Source organism: Oxyura jamaicensis, chromosome 11 (genome assembly GCF_011077185.1).
Source record: "Oxyura jamaicensis isolate SHBP4307 breed ruddy duck chromosome 11, BPBGC_Ojam_1.0, whole genome shotgun sequence".
NCBI classification, from domain to species: Eukaryota; Metazoa; Chordata; class Aves; order Anseriformes; family Anatidae; genus Oxyura; species Oxyura jamaicensis.
The window spans coordinates 8,310,525-8,335,730 of NC_048903.1; the positions used below are offsets into that span (position 1 = coordinate 8,310,525).

Sequence of the window (25,206 nt, forward strand, 5' to 3'; positions counted from 1 at the left end):
TAACTTTTGGTAGCAGCATCCATGATAACGTGTTGCCTGCAAGCCCATGGCTTTTCTAGCAGGGGAAATATATTGGACTAGTCAGGTTGTCTTCTGCAGTACCTGTCAGTATAAATTGTATGACCTTTTAGCAAGCTTTGGACCTCACCTGTCTAAGTCAATTTAATCATGTGTCTTTGTAAGGCTTCACATTTTCAGAGTTCTTTCAGCTGAGAAAACTAATTGAAAAAGGTTGGCAAATACTTAAGAGTAAGTAAAGTTGGAGGAGAAATATATCTTCTTCTGCATGGATTTTCCTATATTGTTCAGCTGCATTTCCTTTAGATGCCTTCTGTTGAAAATGTTCACCCCTAAAGCAGCCTTTTATCTTTTCTATCTCTGCCTTTGACTGGTTCTCAGAGGCCAAGATCTGTGGAAAGTAATTAAATTAGATCTTTTTTCCTAATTGGTTTGAGTCTGTGCAGTCGTTGTCCATTTCCTTCAGGCTTCACAACACAGAGGCAACTATTTCCTCTTGGATTTCAAGTCTTCTATTTCCAGCCCCCACGCTGACACGCTATATTTCACCGTCTCATCCTGGCAGTTTGTTTGCTTTTTCTGACCCGCGGCAGTGTGTGTATTTCTCATTCTCAGGAGAGACAGTCCCTGGGTTTGTTGCCCTTTGTTAAGAACCACAAAGAACCCTCTTCAGGCCCTGCTGCACTTACTTTGGCCGTGCCTTACCCTCCTCTGGGGCTTTTGGCTTGTAGCTAGCTGCAGCAGCAGCGCAGAGGGAGCATCTGCCATCCCCTGCCTTCACACAGCACCCAGCTGCTCTCGCACTCTGCTGGAGCCCAAAGGCAAATGTTTGGTTTGGTTCCCTGGTGGCACGTGCAGCACCCAGCTCAACATGGGGGTGGCAGAGGACAAGGACTGTGCAGTGTCACGGTCCAGGAGTAGCTGCTGCGGCACAGATGGGCACCAGGGGAGATGCAAACACTTTTGCTGCCTTTTACTATGCTTTCAGTATGCTTAGATGTAGAGCTCAGTGATATGGTTTAGTGGAGGACTTGTTAGTGTTAGGTCAGAGGTTGGACTAGGTGAGGTATCTTCCAGCCTAGATGATTCTGTGATTCACTACACCAGCTTTCCCAGGCAATCCTCCTGACTCATCGCCAGTCCCGGTGCAGGTCGCTGGGAGCCAGTGCAGGTTTATCAGAGGCAAATAATGACACTTTAAGCATAACGTGGTTGACCACAAGAAGGGTTTAGACTCCCATAGCTAATAGTATCACCAGGCCAACAGGAACCTCTGGATGCTATTTTTGTTGGGAATGGAAATGTCTACCTAATAATTCCCAGTCTCGGGCCAGAAAATTTCCAACCCTAAATATTCTACTAAAAATTACACTGTTTTGTCTCAGGAGCACGTATTGCTGCATCCCCTGCCTCTGTTGCAGGCTAGGCACACTCAACTGAAAAATACAAAATATTTGGAGAACTCCTACTTCCACTGGCACAGAAAGGTCACTGTTTTGACCAACCTTTGCAACTGATCCTCATTACTTTGCTACCCTGTAAGAAAAATGAAGGTACCCATTCATGAGAGTTCAGAAATCTAGAAACCCAAATATATGCTGTAGAAGATAAACAAGGGAGAGGCACAATCAGCAAAGTTCTTTTTTAAAAAAATAAAATAAATAATATTTTTTAAAAAAGTGAAGGGAAAAGCTGTTCTCAGCTCCTACCCTAGGGCTGCCTCTTTATCTTTGGAGTTGGGCATTGCAGAGGGGAAGAGGCTTCTCAGTGCTGCTCAGCACTGGCAGTCTAACAGTGATGCCAGTATTCCTGCCCTGATGGACGCGTCAGCTCTTGGTTACGTGCTGGGGTTACCGAGTGGTCCACCGCTGTGCAAAGCAGGACGTACCTGGAGACAAGGCCAGGCTGTAGAGCTCTTGTGTATGATGAATTTTCCTAGGTTTTGAATCTTCTTTTTCCATTGCAAAGCAGAGATGGGCTCGATATTTCAGAGAACTGCGCACAGAAATGTGTCAGAGGAGGGCAGTGACACATCACCTGCTGGGGAGCATCTCCCAGCAAAGATCTAGCAGGGAAAATGGACTCAAGTTAAGTAATGCAACCAAAATTTTTCTACTTGTCTGTGTGGTGAAAAAAGGGCCAAGAATATAAATCCAGTCATAATGCAATCTGAATCCTGGAGTCCTGGTTAGTAATTTATCAGATCACATTCGGATTTGTAAGAAGGGCAGCCGTCGGTAAGCCTGGGAGAGCTGGGGCTGCGGGCTGAATGGCATGCAGCACTCGTGATTTCACTCCGTCAGCGATCACTCAGTAGCCGCTCAGCAAAGTGAATAAGAAAAGGTCTGGTGTAATTGACAGTAAAAGGCCGCTGAATTGAGTTACTCCTGCTTTTCCTTTTAACGTTTCTGATTAGAGTGTAATTGCTACTCAGTAGTAGTCTCCAGCAAGAGTGCCATTTTTCTTCATCCATATATTTTTGGCTTTCTGATGCCAACTTTTGTCAAAAGCAGCTCAGTAACTTGGTGCTTTTGAGGTCGGGGCTGGGTAGACCCCTCCTGTTTGCAATTATTTCACAATTCCTAGTGCTCATCTGGGTTGCCTTTAGCAGAATATATGACCGTTGACTTCAAATTCATTGATAATAACAAAAAAGAGAAGGTTATAATTTGTCAAATGGATTCACAGGGCACCGGTTTTGTTTCTACTGCCTGATCACACGAAGTTCAGGAGCGAAATGCACAATGGCAGTGCTCCAGGCAGGCAGCTCAGCACAATGCAAGTGTCCCAGCAAAAAGATGGCACGCAAGAAGAGGCAGTGAAGCACTAAGGAATGTCAGACTGGGAGGAACACTGAAAGTCCAGCAGTTCACCGTGCAGTAGCAACGTATGCACTTACATGAAGTTCAGACAAAGCACAGTAAAAGTTTTTTTCTCTACAGAGGCAAGCAGGTAGATTGAACAAAGAGAAACCGTCTCTTAGAAAGATGGGAAGGTTTCCAGTGTGCCTCAAACCATTATGGTTTTATATGAAGCAGTAGTGGGGCTGAGGGGGAAGAGTTCTCTTCTAGGAGATCTTTTCTTAAAGATATGATAGATGATTAAGTTACACAGAGAGCTTCAATAGTATATATATGAAAGTTCGCCCTGCATGGGTTCATTGCAAAACAAATGGGCTGCTTTAAGGATAATGGCATGGTATTATTTATGTAGACAGTTCCAGCAGTTCCCAAAGAGAAGTAAATGCTGTAATCATACCCATAAAGGCCTGCCTGCTTGCTTGCACATTATTTGGCATTAATTTTAGTACAGAATAATTATCAAAGGAACATTTGGATTTATTATCTATAAAGGCAATTTTAAATGAGGTATGAATTCAATACAGTAAGTGTTCTCTAAGCAGTGTGAATCCAAAATAGAGTCGTTGTCTTTCACCTGATAAGTCAAGCTGTGCCTGGGCATATGGAGATTTTCATAATATATTCTATTCAAGAATTAGAGAGCAGTAAATATTTGTGAAAGTGATAACCAGCAGCTGCTTCCGAGGGCAGGGACGATGTACTGTAAGATTTAGAAACAAGTTCCTGAAGTTAGTGATCCTGTACTGGACGCTGAAGCCATGGCTTGGCTTTTATGGTCTTTTAGAGGGGAGAATGAGGCAGGAGAGTTAGGTGTTAAATGCTGAGAGTACAGTTTTAAGATGAGAGCCTGAGTTAACGCTGCTCAGTGTGATGATCACCTGCAGTGGAAAGTTCACCTAAAATTCCAGTGCTGCCATTTTTCAGCTTCTAAAAGTAAATGGCTTAGGAGCTGGTGCAAGCCATCTCTATTGCAGCAGCCTGTAAGTCTTATTGGACTATTTTTGATCTCACTGGACTAAACTCTGCTCCTGGTTTGCTAGATAGCAGTGAAAAGAAGTGTCCTTTTCCAGCTGCCCAAGCCAAGTAATTTATTTTGCTCTTCAGGATCGAAATGTGCTTTATGCCCTCATCACATCAAGGCTTGACAGTGCTGTAATGGGCATTATACACCACTAACCAGGAAAGCCGCGTTCAAGAATCAATTCAGGTCACCCTACTTCTTGATTAGAGTAAGCCAGCAAGAGCATAAAATACCTTTGCTTCATACACTAGTGTTTGCTAGCACTTGCACAGGAGTCCTGTGTCACTAAGAAAATACTGCAAATATTTCCCGGGGCCCTTCAGCAGCTGTGTCCCCTTCAGTGGTCCCCTGGTCTCTGGAAAGGGCTCCTGGGGCTGAGTCCTCCCTTGCAGCCGGGAGAGCCCATGGAGCCCGCTCTTCCGCCCGCCGCTGTCTGTCAGGTCATGAACCTGGCTGGTTCAGAACAAGATCAGATACTTTTCTGTCAGTACAAACTGCTATATTGTTTTGCTTATCTATAGTTATGTATTAGGAGTGGTAGGTAGTCTGTGCTGGCAAACGTTGGCCTGTTGGGGGGGTAAGGGCTTGTACACATGTAAAGGTAAAGAACGGTGTTGAGCAAGTCAAAACAGCCAAGTGCTCTGGAACTGAACTCCATTTGGGACTTTTTCTAGTAATAAAATTAACTTCAAAACCCCGTAGGGCATAATAACTTTTTAAGTAGAAGAGTATAGCAGTATTAATGAGCTGCACTGCCAGCCATGAATGTACTTAGTGGAGCTTTGCCTGAATGTAGAAATACAGGCAGGAAAATACAGTACCTGAATAATTTGATTGTTTAGTTTTGTATTTTGAAGTAACTGAACAGAACGTAAACTTTGAAAAGTTAGAGTTTTAGTGCTCACAATACTAAAAGTAGACATAGCAAAGTAATTGCTAGAGGATCAGCTAAGTCATTTATCCCTTGCCTCTGTTCACGGTTTGCTTGTAAATGGTGAAGCATTCCCTCGGTGGGTGCCCCTCACCTGCTGGTGGAGCTACCGATAAATATCTGCTCACGTGGCACTTGTTTTTGTCATGGGCGACGTCCAGCAGGGAGCAGAGACCCTTCTGAGACCCCACAGAAAGGCGAGCAGAGACCCTTCCGTAGGTTGGGCTGTCATGACCGAGATAGTGGCATCTGCCCCAGAACAGGTGAGCCAACAAGTGGACTTAACAAAGGGGAAGGACCTCGGGGCACTTTGCAGGGAAGATGGTGCAAACTGATAGACAGCTTGCTGGGATGGAAAGATAACAGCAATGGGAAAACTTAGGAGAGATGGATCAGGGTGAGAAAGAAGATGCCACAATATAGCATGGAAAAAAAATAGTAAGGAGGAGAACACTGGCTTCAGGAAAGAGAGGAAAGAGAACAGGATTCATGGCACCATAAAAAAAAAAGAAAGTAGCAGACCAGTTTTCAGGTGGTGTAACGCGGTGCTGCAGCCGTGCTGATTTTTACCAGGTGAGGATATGTGTCAGCTCTCAGAAGGGGGCAGTGGGCTTATCTAGCTGAAAAATGTCCTGCCGCTCAGCGAGCAGCGGTGGTCCTGACACCGGAGTTCAGGGCAGGGGGGTCCAGCCAGCAGCACTGTGCCGCAGGTCAGAATTAAATGATCATTATTTTCCCCTCTGGCTTTAAAATCTATTAACAGCTATTTTATGATGCTGATCATTTATCAGCGCACCACAGACAGCAAGACTAGGACCACCATGATATACTTCATAGTTAATTTATTTCCATTAGTTCACAGCTAAACTTAATTTAAAAGAAATTCTAAAAATTGAATTAGAAAGGAGAAAACCTGGAGAATTTCCAGTGTATAACTATTTGAAAAAGTAAAGGGATGTCCGGAGCCATGAGCTGGTGTGGGGTCTCAGAGGCTGCGGCACTGATAGCTGTCTGCTGCAGGACTGCCACATTTCCCAGCACATATGAAGGAAGATCAACATGTGGGCGCAGGAAAAGAGTGTGCTTGAGGTTCCTTCATGGCTGAAGCTTTGCTAACAAAACACCTTTTTGCAGCAAGGACTGTTATGCAGTTTAATTATTTTCTCTTTGTCCTTCTGATGGGTAATATTAACTGCTCTTAAAAAAAAAAAAAAAAAAAAAAAAAAAAAAAAAAAAAGTGTGTCCTGCATCTTCTGCATGCCCTGCCTGCCTCTTCTGCAGACCTGTCAGGGCTGAGGCACACGCTGTCCCTTGGCCCACGTCATCCCAGGTGTATGGGGATGGTTACATGGGTTCTGCTGATAAAAAATTAGAAAGGTGTCTTGCTCTGTAACCGGTGTGGAGAGGGAGTGGAGACTTGTGAGATGGAGGAGGAGAGGAGTAACTTGTTGCACCATTTTCCCTCCCCGTTTTACAGAATTGCTCTCTTCCTTCTCTCTTTACCTTTCATTCTGTCATAACCTTGCAAAATGGGGAAAGAGTGGTCCCTGAGGAAGTGGCCTGCTCACTTCTGCAGCATAGCAGGTCTTCTTCAAGCACGCGTGCTTCCAGGAACCAGTTGGTTTTAGCTCCGTGTCAAATCTCACTGCACACCGCGGAGCAGGATTGTCTCACAGAAGGATGGGGAAGTTCTTCTGATGATACAGCAAGAACTTAAGGTTTTTTTTCCATTTGCATACGTTACAATGATTTTTTTCTCCTGAGAACTTAATCTTCTATACTAAATTAAGTCAAATAATCCTCTTGTCGCTATAAAAATAATTACTATAGCTTTTTGAAAAGAACATAAGAAATAAAAGATTTTTCAACACCCCCAAACACACAGCTTTTCTTTCCAGCTTTATTTTAATGAGCAAAACAGTGTGAGATTTAAAACTGCAATTAAGACGAGTACAGAAATGACCAGCTTTATTTTTTGACCATATCTGCTGTTGTTGAAGCTGCTAATAGCTTCTACCGTCACCAGTATTAATTGGCCTCACACCAGATAAAGCTAGATTTTGTTTTAGGCAGATATTTAAAAAAGAAGAAGAGACATAGGGAGAATAAAATCTCCTTGTTCTTCAGGCATACGAACTCCAGAGACAAGAAAGCAGCTCCTCCAGGCCCGCTCTCAGCGTTGAATGTTCTCCCCTAATTTCTGTCATCAGGCCAAGCTGTCTCCCCCAGAGAGCGTGTGGAAACAGTCCCAGTGGGAAGGGAAGCAATGAGCCTTAATCAGTAATGTCCCTCTGCATCTGGTAGAAGTAGTAGCACTGCTCTGAGTAGTTTTCCTTGTAAGAATGACTTATATTCCGGTGCTCTTTCACACAGATCCATTAACCAAATGTACTTCGATGTCAGATGTGTGACCATTACAAAATACAAACCGAACTGACATGACAAGGTTGCCGATTGCTAAGGCACACGGGCCAGGTTTTTAATTTCTGCTGGGTGAAGCTCTCTACTCCCTGTGCTTAGGCATTTTCTGCCCTTAGTGGGACTTCCCAGTGTAATCCCCAAAGCGGACCAGCTAAAGCTGAAATAACCATGCTGGTACCAGAGCAATCCCCCTGGCTACAGAGCGGGCTGCTCTTAAGATTAGCTCAGGCCTGAGTGTCTGCATAAATCAGGACAGCAGGAGCTGGCCCAATATTTGTAGAGTGCATTTTGAATCGAAAAGTTTATTTTCTCCTATAAACTCTCTTGTTCTGCACTGTTAAACTGCAAGGATTTTATTGCACTCTTACTAATCATAGCAGCAACTTTGTGACAGTCTTGAAAAGAGTCCTGAGATAGTTCATTTTGCCTACACAGTCCGTGCTTCTTGCCTTGCTAAATGCCTGAAGTGAACAGGTTTTAACAGTGACTCAACACATGTGCTTCTCTCCAGTGTCGGGATTCTTGGTTCATTCCCCAGCATGGCCAATGATGTCTCGAACATTGTCTGTGCAGCTCTGGGGTTTGTTTGCTTGTGTGTTTATGACAGCAGCTTCAGCAAGAGACGGGAGTGTGGAGCATCGTGCAGCTGATGTAAAGAGAGCACGAGTCTTTTGTGATTCCTTGTAGCTCTTTCAATTGCATCCATTCATTTGCTATTAATGCAGTTGTATATTTTAATCAAGCACACAAGAACAAAGCACCCAGTCCTGAACACTTTGCTTATTCAATGTCTGAGAAAGGATTTCCAGACATTCCTTATAGATATTTGAACTGTTTTTATCTAGAGTTGAATTTTGGACCTAAAATCATTGAGTGTAGCCCCCTTCCAGAATCTGAAGCCTGATGTGAAGGAGAAAGTTTAATCATCATGCTGATCCCTCTAGTAGGAGCTTTTTTGAGATATTTTCGCATCCAGGAAAGGATGCCAGGTTTGTACTCCAATTATGTCTAAGCCTCATCCTGCAGATTTGTTAAAGTGAAGGATGAGTGACAATATTCCCATTGCTTTTGTGGAGAAAAGTCTCTAAATGTAGAGACTGCTTTTCATGCCATTATCTACCATCTCCCATGGTTTTCTGCCTGTGTGGCATCACTAATTTACTGATATGACACCCTTTTATATCATCCCAATCTGTCACAAACTCTAAACATTGCCCTTTTGTGTTTATTTTGCTCCTTTAGTTTTTACTTAGCTATACACAAATGAATACTGAATTCAGGTCTAGCACCTGATTTACACAGATGCAAATGGCTTATTATGCCTTTAATTTGCAAGCCTGGTTAGTATAATTAAAGGTGTTTGTGCTTTTTAGCCACACAATTGCATACGGCTTTTTAAAAAGAATGATCCTCTTGAAGGATTTTTCCCCACTAATGAACATAATGGTTGAACATCAGGTGCAGAGCCATTCCGCAGGCAAGACAGTGATACTCTTGTAAAATGAGGTATCTCACGTGTGTTGGTAGTTGCATGGCCCGAATATATCCCAGTTAGCTATGTAGCCCTATATATGAATAGCTTTGAGTTTTGCTGACAATTCTGGCATCTTTTTTTCTTTTGGGTGATGGAGGGCAATTTACCAGAGGACAAAGGTACAATATTCCCTAAATACAACATTCCTTGTTTAAGTGATCTTTTTAAAAAATTAAAAAACTTTCCTAAAAAAATGCTTTAATACCATATTATCTATTCCACTTCTTGTGTAACAACAGGAACAGCTTAAAAATTTCAATAATTTTGTGTGAAGTATTCCTGAGGTAGTTATTTGTATGCTGGATTTCCACTTGATGCAATATGAAACCGCGAAGATACCTTATCATACCCTGAAAGCTGACATTAATAGGCACTACTGAAAATATTGCATAGCTTTGCATAGCAAAGAACCTTCAGCTGAGTAGCTAGTGAGCATCCCATGTTTTTAAACAGACACCTTTGCTGTTTCAATACCAATGGAAGTTTGGGAGAAAAAGAGTCTAGCCCATAATATTTATATAATTTTTAAGTGTGATGGAGAAAAAAAAGTCTAAAATTGAAAAGAGAACAAAAGGAGAAAAAGCAATCTACCTGGGAAAGCTTTAGGGCCTCCGTTCTTGCATACCATCTTTTTTTACCATGGTCGGGGGCTCTGTTAATGAAGGGCTGAGCAAATGGACAGCAAGATGTCCCTGCTTCGTAGAGGCTGCAGGCTAACCAGACCTGCCCAGTGCCTCCTGTCTCAATGCAGAAGAGCATTTAGGCAGCAACCCCGGCATGTCAGGGCCCGTGGAGCTGGTGCCACCACCACAATGGTGCCCCACCGGGGCTGCCCCTGGGCAGGGCACCCATTGCAGCAGCCCCTTCCCCTGCCCCGCGCCTCAATGGGGTGGCTCGGGCAACGCGATCGGCATGGGGCGCTGTGGGGTCCCAGTGCCACGACAGGGGGCTGCTGCTGCTGCTGCAGTGTGTGCCCTTCGGATCCAGGGCTGGCCACGAGAGACCGGGAAGCATCAGAGATGGGTGCTCCTGTGCAACACGACAGGCTGAGCAGCACTGGCTCCCAGGGTCTCCTTTCTCAGCAGGAGCTTGTAACTGGGTAACTCGCTCCTGAATGCATTCATGACTTGGCTAAACATCAGAAGTGCAGCCCGTCAGTGTCTCAGGTAACTTCTCACCACAGCCACTGCTGGCACAAGATTTGTCAGAATACACAGCAATGAGAAACAAGGGTAACTCTTTATAAACAGCTGCCTTTGATACAACGTGCAGAGTGGATTGGAGTTTGGAGTTTTCTTCTTTCTGCTTCATGTAAAACTTGTTATTTAAATTGTGGCTTCATTAGGAAAGGCTGCACTTTCAGATAGCTCATGTTTCCAACAGATCTCAAATTTTCCTTAAGCCTTTGTCTGGAATTGGATCTGAATTTCACATGGAATCAGAAATAATGTTTATGTAGATTTTAAAAAAAAAAAAAAAAAAAGCAACAACTAAAAGCAACAACAGGTTTTAAAACATCTCCCAGTGGCTAAATCCTTTGCTTGCTGTTGATAAGGAAATACTTTTTTTTTTCCTAGTGGTTTACTGCTGTTTTTCATGGCTTTGTAAATCTGAGCTTTAATATTTCTTCCCATTTGTGCTTACATCCAAAGATGTTAAAATTGAACTACTGTAAAATTAATTGCTTTGGGAAACACAGCATCATTTTTCTCCCATCTCTGATATTCATATTGCCACTGAGAGAGGGAGAGAGAGAGAAGGGGAGGTTTCTGAATGTTGTAGTAGGCAAGCTGCTTGTTTTCTTCACTGATAAAGGGAGTGATTCCTTCAAAGTGGAGCAGAAAGATGGCTCGGGACTTGGGCGGTGAATAACACCCCATGCGGCTGCACTAGGAGAGGAGTCAGTCCATGCTTTGTGGGCCACCGGCTGTCTGGGAAGGAATGCTTTAAGATTGCATTTAGAGGATGCTAAACTAACAGAAGAATTTTATTTAAAAATATATATGTATACTTACATGAAAGACCTTTGCAGAATGTCTTACGTGTTCTGTGCTAATACAAGGCGTTGTAAAAAATGTCTCTGGAGATATGCACAGACGTATAAACACACGTAGATGCAGAGCTGTATAAAACACAGTGGAGGAAGGGAGGTAGGTTTAGATATGAATGCAAGAAGAAAGGAAAAGCTAAACACAGTTGGACTGTTGAAGGCAGAAAAATGAATTAGTACTGCATTTTTCTGCCAAGCAGAACATGCATCTCATTTTTAATTGTCTCCTGAGCCATGGATATGCAACCAAATAGATGTGATAAAAGGTCAGGGGTTTAAGCTCCACGCTGAAAGCATAAAGAGAGAACTAATTGTCCTGAGACACCCCGTGTCTTTCAAGAAGGACAAACAAGGCAACTTGGGTGTGGTAATTCGGGCTTGATCCTGACTCACAGAGTTAAGAGAAATACCACCCTTTCCAGTCCCACAGAGAACCAGGTTTCTTCCTCACCTGAGCATTTACAAACTCTTTGCTCAAACACTTCCCAAGTGGGATGGACGATTATAGCACACCGGAGCTGAGTAGAATGCTGGAGAACTCGAAACAACTGATGAATTGGAGGGCAAGTCCGGTGTCTGGCTGCCTTGTGCTGGTCTCTGTGGTGGTCAGCTTGCTTCTCCATGCCCTCCCTCCCTGACATCAAGCTTTTCCCTTCCCTCTGCCCCCCAGGAGGGCTTTCTACCTTCCTTCTGTCCTGCAACTTGCGCCCATCCTCCCCTAGCCCCAGGTGTCTGTTTTTTCCTCTCTGGCAGTAGCAGCGATGGCAAGTGTCCTTCTCTGTTTCAGTATCCTGGCACTGAAGGTAGCTGTCCTGCCGGGCCATAACTCGTTTTGGGGTGCTGCCACGGGTTGGGTAGGCTCTGTGTCAGCTGTGCGGCAGTGCTGAGGGCTCCTTCTGCTCCACACTGCTCCCAGTAAAAGTGATTCACTGGGGGCATCTTTGGCCAAGATGTTTTCAATGACATGACCCTGACATCTACATCCATGTGTTTAGGGATGCACACACATATAAAAAGAAATGGTACTTTTTTTTTTTAAATGGTAGGGATCACCAGTGCAACAAATATATATATATACTTACATATGTATATATACATATTACAGCCAGATTGCCTGGATTACATTTCAGCATTACTGCACAGCACTTTATTTATCCTGTTTAGTGCTGGAGTGCTGTAATGCTGAGAGAAAGTTACAGAAATCTGAAATGTAGAAGTTTTTTATCCATTGTAAGTGCTGCTCAGAGTCATCCTAAAGTCAGGAATCATTCAGAAGGTATATTCTCTGGGAAAAGCAAACATTTTGCTCTCAGTCTGTTTATCCCTCCTTGTTTACAAAATAGTCCTCCTTTCACCTTAATAAATAGAAGAATTAATGAAAGCTTTTTTTGGCACCCTGGCTATTACTTTTATATAGCTGTCAAAAGGAAATGTGAACAGGATTGACAATTTCATTTATCTTTGTGATAGAAATGCAAAGTAAAGAATTTGCAGCAAGTTGTGTGCACATCATAATAAAAGGGCAGCAAGAAGCCCTTTTCCAGCCAGTGCAATTTATTTACCTCTTTTCAAAATCAGTTTCTCATTGTGTGCCTACAAATCTGCCTGCACTGAATATGCATTCAAAGAGAAGGAAAACAGGACAAGTTTGAAAGGATATTACATAGGAAATTGCAAAAAGTACTTTATAATTACTTAGAAGTTTTGTCAAATTGGGCAGTGTATTTTTGTGCATTTCAATAGGGTAAAAAATGGACTCGGCTGATGACCATGGGAGAGGGAAGCCAGCGAGAGACGAGGGCGGTGCGTAGGTCTGCTCGGGCTTGTCGCGGTGCCCATCGCTGCATCTGTCCCCCGCACAGGCGGGCCCCCCTCCACAGGGTCTCATCTACAGAGAGTCAAAACCAGAGAAAACGATGACCCGGGGCACAGAACTGACTTATATATGCTGTGATTAGATATTGTTACATGGAAAGGAGCATGAGATGGGGGTGCTGAAACTGAGACCTTGTCCATAATAGTTACTTACGGACACAAGCAAGGCAGTTTTTTAAATGTGGATGCTGAGTGCCCAAGCACCTGCCAGAAATTTTCAGATTATTGTCCACATGAGTGGTGAGCCATGACAATAAGCAGTTGGGTGAAAAAAATGGCGCTCTGTGACACTCTGGTATTTCCATAATGTCCTACCAAGGAATAGATCCCCGCCATTAATATTTATCTAAAACAAAGGCTTATGTGATTCTTTGAACTGAAGGTTTTGTGGCTCTTTGGTTTTACTCTTCTGTGCAAAGACTGTATCTTATCTCCAGCACAAAGACAGGGATAAATCCAAAATCGTTGCTGAATCCAAGACAAAAAGAATAATTGGCATTTGGTTTGGTAGCACTAGCATGCGGTATCAGGAGCACCTTCTTCCTTCCCTCTGTCTCTCGACACCACAAGTCAAATGTGGAAATAATGGTAATTATTCTGCAGAAATAATGCGGTGTTTCATGTGCTTTCTCTGTCTGGCATTTCATTGAATTTGCAAAAATCTGACAAATCTAACCAACCATTAAAATCTGTAATAACAATGACAACAAAAAAGTATGCTCTGTGGGAGCATACACATGTAAATGCAGATGATGAAGAAACAGAAGTGGAATTTCTGACTCATGATGAAGAGATTGAGTAATCTGGTCAGACTGTTTTAGTAATTCATCATTTATTCATTAGCTTGTACTGTAGCATACTCCTATTTATTTTGAGTGCAAAGGCAAGTACAGCTGCACAGACTGAAGGCAGAAAGCTAGCTAAAGGATAGTTTTAGGACAGATGGTATCCTAGATTTGTAAGAAGGCCTTTCTATAATTAACAGTGGATTCACCGCATCCAAAACATTTGCTTGTGTAATGTGCCTTCGTGTAGTATCAGGGTCATGCTAAAACCTATCAATTACTTTGCAGAATTCAAAAAAATATAGATGTCTAATATATTTGAAGAGTAAAAAGTGAATCATTAGCTGCATTTTTACTTAACAAGTTTAATTTTATAAATAAGATTTTTTTCCCCAGGCTACCATTTCTCATTATGCACCTACATAAATTTGTGCTGTGGTATTAACATTTCATAAACTGCAAAGGCGGTTTTCTGTCAGTGTGGAATAGGGCAGAAAGATTTCTGTGCAATACAACTTAATAACATATGAAGTTATAACTCAAACACTTGTTCAATGTTTTTGGAACCAGCTCTGTGTCAAAAGTGCAGGTTTTTTTCTACTCAGCTAAGCCACAAGTTCAAGTGCAATCAGGTGAACGTTTAGTCTTAGCTTAACCTCTACCATTAGACAAAGAGTCTGGAAAGCTATCAGCTATTGCTCAGGAAAAGGTCAAAAATAACTGCCAAAGAGGCTGAATTCTTTTTTGCTCTATGTAGGGGTTGATCCAAAGTCAAAACAAACAAAAAAAAAATCTTGTAAGAAAAGCTAGATAAAGATGGCAGGATCTTAAAAGCATAAATTACTGCAGCAATTACATTGGAGGGAGAAATATACTTGCTTTTTAAATCATCTCTGGTATTGACTGTAGCCCTGGAAAGGTGAGACCTGTTGGAGCTGTCAGAACAAGAGCCCAAGGGGAGCACAGCCACCCAGCACTCAGGGAGGCCACCACAGCCTCACCGCTGCATCCTCATGTCCCCGCATCCTGTCCGTCACCGCCTGCAGCCACCTCCCGACGTGGTTTGGCACAAGGGAGGATTGCCCAAGGAGTGAGCATCTCCTGGGCTTCTGCTCTCCGGGGCTTCTTTCTCCCCTTGTGAGCACCAGTGATTCTCTGGGAAAACAAAGAGCTTCATTATTTGGGGTTTCTAAACAAGTTTTCCTGCCATTCCCATCCCCTGGGTTGCTGTAGGTGTTCATAACTGTCCACACATACAGAAGCGACAGGTTATTCCAGCAGGTCCCTCTTCCTTCCCACAGCACCTCTCCCCTTGCTGTAGGGCCATGCCATGCCATGGGAATTATTTTGAAAATTAATTAATATTATTTCTTTCAGCCATGACCACCATCACCAACTTCAAGCCTCTGGTTTCCAGAGATTTGTTTTTGTCTTGATGGTATCAGGTTGACAGAGAAACTATAGACAGCAGAAGAGCTTTCTATTAGAAAAAATGTTGCTTGTTATTATCAGGATTTTCAATAAGTGTTAGCTAATCTGTAATTCACTGTGATGTACTTCACCAGAGTCTCATTAGCCAACCAAGCCTGCCTAATTGACTTGGCATTTCTCATGCACACAACAAGGCCATGAAGTGGGACTTTAAAAGACCTCCTCCCTGACAGCAGAAAGTCTTTTGTACGAAATCATAAGCAGCAGTGAGGAATCATCACCCATATGATAAGAGGAAGCCCTACCAAGCAGATGATATAGTGCTGGTAATCAGTGTAAGATGAAGCATGGCAAGGTTATGATTTTGAAAGCCAGCTAGGAGTGGAGGTTTTGATAAATCCCATTCAAAACTGGCTTTGAGCTCTTTGGTGTAGTGCCTATAGCAAAAGCGATGTGCATCATCCAGGAAGAAAACACAGAAAATATTTTGGTGAGGTTTTGGCTCTGGAGCAGATCTCAGGAGCACAACCAGATAATGCGGGCAGTGCAATACCAAGTAGCCTCTTCTCCTTTCATTGACAATCCCCAGAGGGCTCGTCCCGGTCCCTGTGGCTATCATCCTCATGCCAACAAAGCAAGGTGTGCTCAGCCCTGGCGTGCTGCGGCCGGTGCTGGCAGCACAGAGCGGGACTGGTGCGCCTCACTGCCCAGGTACGCAAAAGTGCTTCTGACATTTCTCCCCGTTTGTTGGAGCAGCCATCTGGCCAACGGACTTGTTCTGAGGTATAAAGCACAGCTCAGAGAGGCTTTATTACTAAGATGCAATAAAAATAGATAAGCAGAAAACATCACATGTAGAGCTTTCGTACACAGAATAATAATGCTGGGGAAACAGACTGAATTTCCACGTTCCAAGCTTAAGGTGGAAGCTCTGGAACAGACCCTGTGGGGGGCGGGGCCCCCCCCCCCAGCTGTAAGAAAAACACCGATTTTGCTGGGATAGAAAACTCCAATCAGAGCCTTCCTCACAGTGTTCATCTGCTAGCAGTGCTGTGCTTGAATTAATTCTGGTTATCTCTGCAGTTAACATCTTCATAACTGCTTTCTGGGTTCCTCCTGAAAACCTAAACGGTAGCGGAAACTGATGAGCGTTAGCAGGATCTCAGCTGTATATAAAGAGCTCTCAGGGAGAACAGACATTATAGTCAACTTTATACGGGATTATGAAGCTTATCTCCTAAAAAAGATCAAAATAAAACAGACCTTCTGAGCAATGGAAATCTCTATCTCTAACTAGCAGTGTAGTCAATTTATTTAAACAAGTATCTATTTTTATGTGGTGGATTAATCTCAGATTAGTGAAATAAAGGCCTTAATAGTTAAGTAGCTGTAAAGATTTGAATTCTACCATTTTTATAGAGTTGTTACTGTTTATTTCAAATACCTCTGCCTAATGACATAATTTATTCCATGGGGAAACAAATGCACACCTTCAGTTTCTGGTTGCAATGTGCTCAAGGTGGGTGCTGGCCTGAGCTGCCTGCAGCTCACAGGGGCTGGGACAGAAGGTGCCTTGGCACAGCGGGGTGAGAGCTGCTGCCCACGAGCAGCATACCTCACAAATGTCATCCATACAGCCTGATGCCCAGAAACACAAATGAATTCCTAGCATGTTATGAAGCTCGTCCTTTCCAATCCACCTGGATACCTGCCCCTGTGTTTGTACGCCTGCCCGCAGTGAACTGGACGGGAATGAATTACAGCTTGAGAAATAATCATTCTGCTCAAAAATTTTCTTCCTATAGAAGGTTTAAATCAGAGCAAAGTCATACATGAGTATCAGGACTCTTACCCAGAGAAGAGACTAGGAAGGAGAAGCATGTTTATACACCCAGCCTTCGTTATCTTCGTGGTTACCTAAATTAGCCTCCAGAGCTTTCAAAGGGCAGCATCTGAAGACAGGCACATGCTTATCCCTAACAGGAGCCACTTTGAACAAATACGTCTTGCAATTTTTTTCTAAGCATTTCTATTTCTCTGCAAATAGAACTATTTGTCCATTAAACACTTTGTTAGAACTACTTGCTCACCTCAGAGGATTCGTGTCATGATCTTTTGTCTCAGACTTTTCTAGTCTTGCAGACTTTTTTGCACGCTTTGTAATCTGCACACACTTGCAGATTAACTGCTGGAACTTCTGTGTTTCTACAGTGGCCATTATAGGTATTTTAAGCTGGCAAAACGTATTTAAATTTTTGTAAAAATCAAGCTCTCCCGAGTGTTTTACTGAATCCATCTTCCCATATGTTCAGTGCCTGATCTGAGTACTGGGTTTCATCTGTAGCCAGTGCTCCTGCCCACCCTCTTTCCCCTTGACAAGCTCCTGTCTGCTGAAAATCGATTATTAGTTGCCACTCTGTAGTGCACAGTTTCTAATCTGCACATACCCAGCATGCTGCCGAGGTATGGTTTTGGTGTTCCCTATTTTAATCAGTTTAAAGGGCTGGTGCAGAAAATGCTTTTAGAAGTTATCCAGTTCAGATCTGGGTGTGGAAGGGAGGCAAGAAGGGATTATTTTTAATCTAGTTTCCCTGTGAACAGTGAGAAAAACATCAGAGTCCACAGATGAAGGGTGTGGAGTCAAGAGCCGTCTGCCTTTCAGCTCTCATCTTCCTCCCTTTGCTCGTGGCACCATCTGCCCAGGTCTTCTGGTGCCACAGTCTCCTTGGAGGGTGTGGAGAGGCTCTTGTTTCTGAGCCGTTTGTGACCAAGCAAGTGATTTAAATCCCATAAATTCTTGAAATGTCAGTCCTTTGGGGCTGAACAGCTCTTCCTCCTTTGGGAAGAATTGCTTTAGACTTGCAGGCCACAGAAGAAATAGAGAGGAGAAAATTCAGCCTGGCTGGGAGCAGGCTCTGACCTTCCCCACCAGAAGCAGCACTCGTGCCTGTGGGTTTCTCAGGTCACTTGCCGGAGCGATCCCTACTTCCAGGCTTTGGATGTAGCCCTTCACAAATCACTCTGCCTGACAAACCTGGACACTGGTTGCTTCCATTTTGGAGGATAAGCAGTTCAATTTTCTAGATAGATTTTTCCTCAGTCTGAGTCCATCCTACCAAGGCTATAAAATGTTAATGCTATCAACAGGCCACAGCCAAACCTCCACGGAGCCACGTCCCAGATCAGTACTTACTCCTCCACGTGTGTCAGCCCCGAGGCTTTCTAACTGCAGCGAGCAGTGAGGAAACACTAGCAAGTAATTGATCCTGCTTGAACGAAATAGTCATTTCAATTCTAATTTAGGAGCTAGAGTCTCTAACAGTCTTTTTGAAACAGTGGGTAGCGGGCTGATTCACCAGTAGACTGAAAGGATACATTATTAGGGTTATCTGCTAACCAAAAAATGCGCATCTTTTCACGTTCCCTTCTCTGTTGCAGACACACATGCTGCGATGGGCAGCGTGGGGATGTGGCCCCCTTGCAGGCAGGCGGCTACAGGCTGCAGAGATGCTCTGCTGGCATCCCCGTCCATGCTGGCTTTTGGCAGTGGCCAGGGCAGATGGGAGGAACAGGACTGAACAGGGAACCTGGCCCAGAGTTTCTTTTTATTTCATAAAAAGAAAAGTAATACAAATGATTAAGTCAGAGCATCTAATTCATCTGTACAGCACTGGGTCAGGTGTTTCAGCTGATAAATGAAGATATGGACTTATTAGCCTTGTTTTGGCAGAATTATTAAGAGCATGTTTACATTCAGGCTCATTAAGGGAGACATCTAAAACCAGAAGCATCCAAAATTAATGGATGCTTTTTGAAGCTGTTGGCTTCGATGAGTTGTGTTGCATTCTTTTTTAAATGGATGGGTTTTTGTGGTTTAGGCAGAGAGCAGCTGGAGATAGCTCCTTAACAAAATAAAAATACATTCTCGAGCTTTAAAGGAATATTAATTGAATACCTAGAAGCCTTTCTATACGTCAGCCCAGATATGGTGTGTTTAATACAAGATGTTTGTGCCTCGTATTGTTTTCTGTGTTTTAAATATAGCATAATATTCTTGCTCTACTTGAACTTCTCTTTTTCCTGCACTCTCTTCCTTTATGCTCTGTTATCAATTGCCAGAACAGGATGTCTGTACATGTTCTGATTGCATTGGTTTAACAAAGGTCATGATTTTGGCTATATGAACTAACCAGGTTCTCACTATCAACACCTTTTCTCTCGCTCTCTCACTCAGCCATGGTTCAAACACAGAGGCATGCTACGTACTCAAATCCCTAACTAACAGCTGTAGTAACTTGCATCCATTTGGAGCATTCCCCTGCATTTGCACAGCTTAAATGGCATTTACAGATGTATTTAATGTAGAAAATCTTACAAATCATTTGAAGTACAACAATGTCCAAACCTGTTTTAACTCCGAATATCATTTATACTATATATAGCAAGAGAAATACAGCCATACATATAAAAAAATACGTATTTCATTTTAAAGTGTTGGTAAAACATGGGTCCTGACAAAAGGACCAAGCACAGGAAGGTTACCCCGTACCTGGATAACAAGTGTGGTGAGGCCAGGAAGCAACAAGAGCCGCATCCTCTCTGCCATAGCTGCTGGTTTGTGCGAGCTACAGAGCAGCCACATCAGGAAGCCTAATGCAGCAGTGCTGAATCAAAACGTTTTTCATGCCAGCTTTAGGTTCAGCCCTTGACTGGAGGGATGCAAGAGATGACTTTTTAACAGCAATGTTTTTTCTTCCAATAGTTTATCAGGCATTTATTACTTTAAAAAAAAAATTAAAAAATCAATATACTCTAAACAAGTAAAACTCATTTCCCCACCTCCAGTTAATCTGGGTTTATTTGCTTAGTATCTGTGATGTTGCAGTAATTATACTAATTCTCTAGTCATCCATTGAGTATCTCTTGAAAAACTGGATAGATGTGACTTGAATTTCTAATTCTTTCAGTTTTTTAGCTTTGTACTACTAGAGAGCCTAGCATGATATGATCCTGGCACTGCAAGTAATAAAAAAGAAAGGAAAAATAATCTCAACTGCTTTTAAAAAGTAAAGCAAACTCTTCAATTTTACACATGGAAAACATGTCTTCTAAAAAGTCTTGTACAGCAGCTTCATCTCCTCAAGTTGTTAGGACTTGACAGATTACTGACAAACTTATTGCAGCTCACATAAAAATGCTTGCAGAACCAAGGCCTAAGCTTTTAAGATGTTGCTGCAGATCTTGTCTGATCTGTTGGTTTCTTATATGGATTTTTTCCATGTGAGATTCTGTGAGTTCTGTAAGGTCAAATGCATGTCCATTTTCTGTATGGCAGATATTACTAGTTTCTCTGAGCCTAGTGAGAAATAAAAGGCATTGCCTAAATCAGTGGTTTGCTCTGTTGCACTTAATTTCCTTTTCTAGTAAGATAACTGGGCTTTATTAATAATTTTTGGCTCCGATTCCCTATTAATTAGACCACTTTAAGAACGCGATGAATCGGGATGTAGGTGAGGATTAGTGTGTAGACCCACGGGTAGGCTTGGCAGTAGCCGGGTCCGTTCCTGAGTGAAGCTGGGGTGACAGAAGGGCGAAGCGGGCAGCCTGCCCCGAGATCCATGCCATGTGGCACAGCACCTGGCGGCAGGGCTGGAGTCGCTCCGAGCTGCTGTACGAGGCCCGTCCTGGTGGACGACGACCTGTACATTGCTGGCTTATGCTACTCCTGTCTACATGTCACGCAGTCAATGTCGTGTCTGCTATTAGCACTGGCTTACTCCTTAGGTTTCAGATACAGTTTACAGTGGGGAGTAATTGGATTTTCTGACTGATTTTGACTTGATTGTAAGCACCGCATACTAGATGAGTTATTGTTGCAGTGCTACAAATATATGTTGCCTTCTCTTTCTGTATGTTCTTGCATGAGCGTCTCATACCGTTAGATCATTTAACAAAGAATATCAAATAAGAAAGCTAGATAAAGTAGAAACTAAAGGCAATTAAAAATGCATTTGCTGCATAAAGCAAGAACTGTGCCTAGGTGAAATACAGAAACGTGCCTTCTACCTTAATCAGTTTTATGGACAGTAAAAGGAGGCTTTTTGGTGGAAATGTCACATGTCCAGAGTACAACAGTGAATAAACCCAGCAAAACAGCCCAGCCTGACAGCTTTAACCCTGAACTTCCTGATATCAGACAGTCAGTTCTTTCTCAAATACTGTGCTATACTTGGTCCTGTCACCTGGCTCCTGGAGTGGCTCCAGGCGGTGCATCCCACTGCTTGTGGGTGGGCAATAAAGCCGTCGTGTATGCTGAGAACCGCGCGGACCCTGTGAACCTGCAGCACTTACGACCTTTCCTAACTTCTTACAGGAATACAAATAGGCAGTCAGGTTTGTTGGGGCCTGACCACAACTGGGATCTGGGGGAGGGAGGGAGAGAAAGGAAGGGAAGGAAAGGAAGGAAGAATGCAATTATATCTCTTGATTTGATGTTAAACCAGTGACATTTTAAAGGCAACTGAGCTGACAGTTGCCAGTCTATTGTTACGAGGCAGAAGCTCCACAGTGAAGGTCGCTGTGCTGGAAGCAGAGATGTGAGCATTTTAGCATCTCTCTTTTTGCTTTTTTTGTTTTGTTTTGTTTACATCCAATGCACACTTCTGCCCCTCGCCTATTTTCTAGAGACAGTACCGTTCACAGAAGCTTCTCAGCATGCCATCAGCGTATGCAGCTTCCTGGGGAGGCACCCTGAGCCCCGGAGCTTGTCTGAGCACTGCTGAGAGCTGTGAATGGTGGCGCGGCCACCCCGGCCCTGGGCCAGGGCTGCCCCAAACCCTCCCAGGTGTCATTTGCAGAAGCATTTACTTTCTATCAACATAAGCAAAACTGGCCCCTGTGTCTATGAAAATATATCGGTGTGGTGAGAAAAGAACTGTGACAAAAATCTGAGAATAGAGTGCTGAACAGGGCTTGCTTCCGCTAGAGGATTTAGGGCAGAGATGAATATTGATTAAATACGGTAGGACTACCGAGTCTCTTCATGTATGCTACAGTGCTTTTACACCAACTCAAAGTGAATGTCTCATCACATATGCTTCATGTGTATAAAACTGGATGATTTTTGCAGCATTCTCCTTCTCAAAGGTGACCTGCACTGTTTTAATTTTTGAATGGATTAACTCCAAACAGCGGGGTATGAATTAAAGGCTCCTCGAGTAGCCGTTAGGAGGTATTTTGGTTATTCGGATAATGGAGTTACTAGTCATTTAAAAAAATTACAGGGAGAAATGTTCTTAAATGTCAGCAGCTACAGAGTGCTGGAATCACTTATGGGATTTCACGAGTTGCTATAAAACATGGTCCAGCAACAGCAAGAGCAGTCTCCCATTACGAGTCCCATAAGTCTCAGTGTCTGCCTAAAGCACCAGATACTCCTCCGCTGTTAATTGCCATCAGCTCCTGAGGTCAGCGATGCTCCCACATTGCATATCAAACGAGATTTGGTGCTAACAGCGGACTGCGAGATTAGGACTAAGAGAAGACAAAGATGACTGTCCCTTCATGAGGCATTCTGCTGGTTTCGCCCAAGGGTCCCTTCAGACTCCTCCTGGCTTTCCTAGAAAGGTGCTCAGGATCCAGGAAGGGGACTTCAGAGCTTCTCCCAGCCACCTTCTCCCTAGGGGATGGCTTAGGAATGAAGTCACTTGGATAAAGTGGCTAAGAGTCCTGCTGCCAGAGCAAACGCTCTGTGTTTTGACTTGTCCTACAGCAGAGAGAGTTTTCTGTGCTAAAATCTAATTTGGACGTGGAAAGCTATGAGAAAGCCATAGGATTTTTCTATAAAAACAACAAATTTCAGTGTGCCTAGCTATGAAATAATGTTATCTATATGCCACACAGTCTACTGTGGTACCTGAGTGACAGTTACAGAAAAAATACTGTCATCAACAAAACAGAGCCTTCACTTTTAGTGCTGAATAGTTCCCCTCATTTCACTGAGAATGGCTGGTGTGGATGATGCTGCAGGATCAGTAACTGCAAAGGGAGCTTCTCCCTGCAATATTCCTGCTTTCATCAACCGTTCAGGGCAGGAGTGTAGGCAGGTGATAGCTTCTCTGCTGCAAAAGTCCCTTTTGCTGGCAGGATTGAATCAATAAGTGACTTCAAATGTTGTTATGATCCTAAGAGCAAAATGATTTGCACTGAATACTTGCCAGTCAGCTCCCAGCACAATAGTCCCCCATTATAATTTTAGTAGAAGATGAGAACATAAAAAAAGAGTCTTTTTATATTACTCTGTTAAGACTGTGAAAAACACACTCATGTTCCTAATTCCTTACTTTAATTGAATACAAAGATATCAGTGCTAGAGTGTTCAGTTGCTACATATAAAATCAAATTTGGTGGGTAGTAAATACAGGAGGACTGAAGGTTTAACGTTATAAACCAAGGGACACATTCGAGATAAAACTGTCTTCACTTCAGCAACACTATTACTACAATAACAACCTTAGATTTATTAAAATAGAACTAAGTTTAAATGCATTTACCTTTCCTTTTCATTTTTATTACTTTTTTATATATATCTAAGAAACAAAACTCACTTAAACATGAACTGGGTATTTTTTGATTCCAAACCTTTATAAATTTTCACAATGCAGAAGAAATTTCTAAATATCAATTTTAATAAAAACTTAAGTAAAAGTTTTTCAGATATGATTTGCCATTATTTCATGTATACAGCTGGTAATTTGATACAAAAAGGCAACTGCATTCTGAAAACATCTGGTTCTTTGGGGTAAAAGAGAAGGATTTTACGTTGTGAAGTCTGCTTATTAAGAGAGCAGAAGAAAGCAATCCTCGTGTCAATGCCACCGACTTTCCACAGACACAGTTTGTCATCCCGTATGTATCATTTGTCTTTGGATGTTCACAGTTTGATGGTGCATTTTGTTTACCCATAGGTGCTTTGAAGTCCTCCTGGCCGGAGTCCTCTGGAATTCACGGAACTGCCTCACCCGCAGAGGGCCAGCTAACCCATCCCAGGGATTTGCCTTGAAAACCTGTGCTGCCGAGTGTAGTCGCTGCTGGAGTTCCTTTCTCGGGTATGTCTGTCGTGCGGCCTGGCAGGTGAAGCACTCACGGGGACACTGGCAAGGTGGTGATAAAACTCACTGCACTGCTACATGGCTTAAGGCCATGTATCTGAAAAGAAATGATGCTTGCTTACTGCATGAAGCTCACTGAGCTTTTGGGTGGAAAAGCAAAGCGTAAGTGATTATTAGACTGTTTAATTAAATGGTGTTTAATAGATATTGCAATAAAAGCTTTTATGGTTGGCTGGGCCTGGCTGCACCTGCCTGGGGAGCTGGGCTCTGCCTGGGTTCAACCTCCCGATAATACCTGTGGGGAGAGGCACGGAGCTGCGCTTCAGGCAAGTTGTCGTGGTCCTACCAGAGGGCCCTGCAGGGTTCAAATCATGATACGATCACTAAAAGTGACTTGAAAATTCTCTGAAAAAAAAATGTCCAACGGGAAGTACCAATTTGATGCAGTGTCAGTATCCTTCAGGATTGCATGGATGTTCTGAAGTGCCCGGTTGGAAGGGCTTTGAGGGGCAGAACCGCGCCAGCCTCCAGCAGCCTGACCAGGCTGGGAGCTAGCTGGGAAGGTGGGGACTGACATTCTTCTAAAAGGTGGCCTTAGGTATTCCAATAATTAGTGTTTCTAAATATTTTTTTCCATAGAAATGTTCGTGTATCTTTGCATTCAGGTACGGAATGAAACCTCAAAGAACATAAATGAAATTTCCTGTGGGTCATAAAAGCCACTTCGTATGCCATCCCAGTGATTAAATGAAGTTGTGGCTGGATAAAATGGTGGCTTAATGGAATTTCAGAGGGGAGAAAAAAGCCAAAGACACCTCAGATTTATTAAAATACAGTTTCCCCTCATTGCTTACAGCAGAAATCAAACTATGGTTGTAACTCGCTGTAATGACTTTACTGACGTGGCTCCCGAGCACTTCTGGTTTTTAATTGGGACATTTGCCTGAGAAACAGCTGAGCCGCACAAACGGTTTCTTTTTACGAGCCGGTATTCTGAATCGACAGAGCTGCGTGTTTGGCTTCTCCGTCACGTGTTTTAGCAAGTGACAAACGCGGGGAGCTGGGAAGTCTGACAGCGGCTCTAGGCAAAGCCCCGTCCTGCGCCAGGCGGCCGCCGGGCAGAGACGGCGGCGGCGGGCGGCGGGCGGCAGGCCGGGAGGCCGGGCGGG

At 43.3% G+C, this 25,206-nt stretch overlaps 1 long non-coding RNA gene across 4 annotated transcripts in view; it reads left to right on the forward strand.

Annotated features, from left to right (window-relative positions):
- Nucleotides 1-24,688, forward strand: part of LOC118172737 — a 202,907-nt gene extending 178,219 nt beyond the window's left edge. For all 4 annotated transcript variants that reach the window (XR_004753838.1, XR_004753837.1, XR_004753840.1 and 1 more), the window contains one exon: nucleotides 23,894-24,688. This is a non-coding gene — a long non-coding RNA (uncharacterized LOC118172737). The remainder of the gene's footprint in view (nucleotides 1-23,893) is intronic.
- Nucleotides 24,689-25,206: the final 518 nt, after the last annotated feature.